This window comes from Giraffa tippelskirchi, chromosome 11 (genome assembly GCF_054371585.1).
Source record: "Giraffa tippelskirchi isolate mGirTip1 chromosome 11, T2T-mGirTip1v1.2.pri, whole genome shotgun sequence".
NCBI lineage: Eukaryota > Metazoa > Chordata > Mammalia > Artiodactyla > Giraffidae > Giraffa > Giraffa tippelskirchi.
The window spans coordinates 89,098,179-89,099,362 of NC_137285.1; the positions used below are offsets into that span (position 1 = coordinate 89,098,179).

Sequence of the window (1,184 nt, forward strand, 5' to 3'; positions counted from 1 at the left end):
AGTGAATTATTTGAGTGGTAGAATGGGATCCAAACAGAACCAATGGTATTTAATTCTCAAAATCTTTTGGAGTTAATGTTTTCATTGTTGTTTAGTTTTTATTTCATAATCATAAACTTAACTTTGCAATACAGTGAAACTTAGAGAGAGAGAAGGAAAATATGGAGCCCATAGAACTGCAGTGAGAACAAAGATTATAGGATATTTTGACAGATGGAATTGAAGGGGTGCTCTCATGAGCTATAAAAGGGATGTTCTGATGATTAAGACAAAGTACAAGTCAAATTTATTAGATTTGCCCACAGTCAGCAATGGTGATCTTCTTTCAGGTTTTGACATTCCTGGACTCAAAGCACTTCATGGCTTCCAGAATATTCATGCTTTCTTTCACCCTCCCAAAGACTACAAGCTTGCCATTCAACCACTCAGTCTTAATAATGCACATAAAAAACTGGCAACTGTTTGTCTTGGTGCCAGTGTTTGCCATGAACAAGGTACTAGGACCCATATGTTTCAAGATGAAATTCTCATCAATTATCTCCCCATAGATGAACTTGCCACTAGTGCATTATGACATGTGAAGACACCACTCTGGCGTATAATTACAAGAATTATTCTGTGAAAGCAGGAACTTTTATAATCAAATCCTCTCTCCTCAGTGCTCAGAATATGAAGTTTTTCTGCTGTCTTTGGAAGTTTGTCTTGCAAACAACTAGAAGGGGATGTAGCACAAGGACTGGCTGTCAATGGCAATGTCAAAGAACTCAGGTGGGCTGACCATGGCTGGGCAGCACAGGAGGCTCTGGGCTGGCAGTGTCTGCAGGGACTGGAAAAGTGAAAGTGTTAGTATTTCAGTTGTGTCCGACTCTCAAGACCCAATGGACTGTAGCCCTCCAGGATCCTCTGTCCATGGAATTCTCCAGGTGAGTATACTAGAGTGGGTAGTCATTCCCTTCTCCAGGGGATCTTCCCAACCAAAGGATCGAGCCCAGGTCTCCCACATTATAGGCAGATTCTTTGCCATCTAATTCTTTACCACCAGCGAATCCTCATGCAAGGCCTGTAGGTAATGTTAGAGAGACCGTTCCTTTTCACTTGTGCTGCCAGTTGATGAGAGGTCCAACACTGGGGGAAGCATGTCTGAAAATGGCTATGTTACAGTGAAAGGGAAAAAGGGAAAATGA

The 1,184-nt window shown here is 41.7% G+C and overlaps 1 pseudogene; it reads right to left on the reverse strand.

Annotated features, from left to right (window-relative positions):
• Window positions 1–289: 289 nt before the first annotated feature.
• LOC145527794 (peptidyl-prolyl cis-trans isomerase A pseudogene) lies at window positions 290–781 on the reverse strand (annotated as a pseudogene).
• Between the last annotated feature and the right edge of the window lie 403 nt (window positions 782–1,184).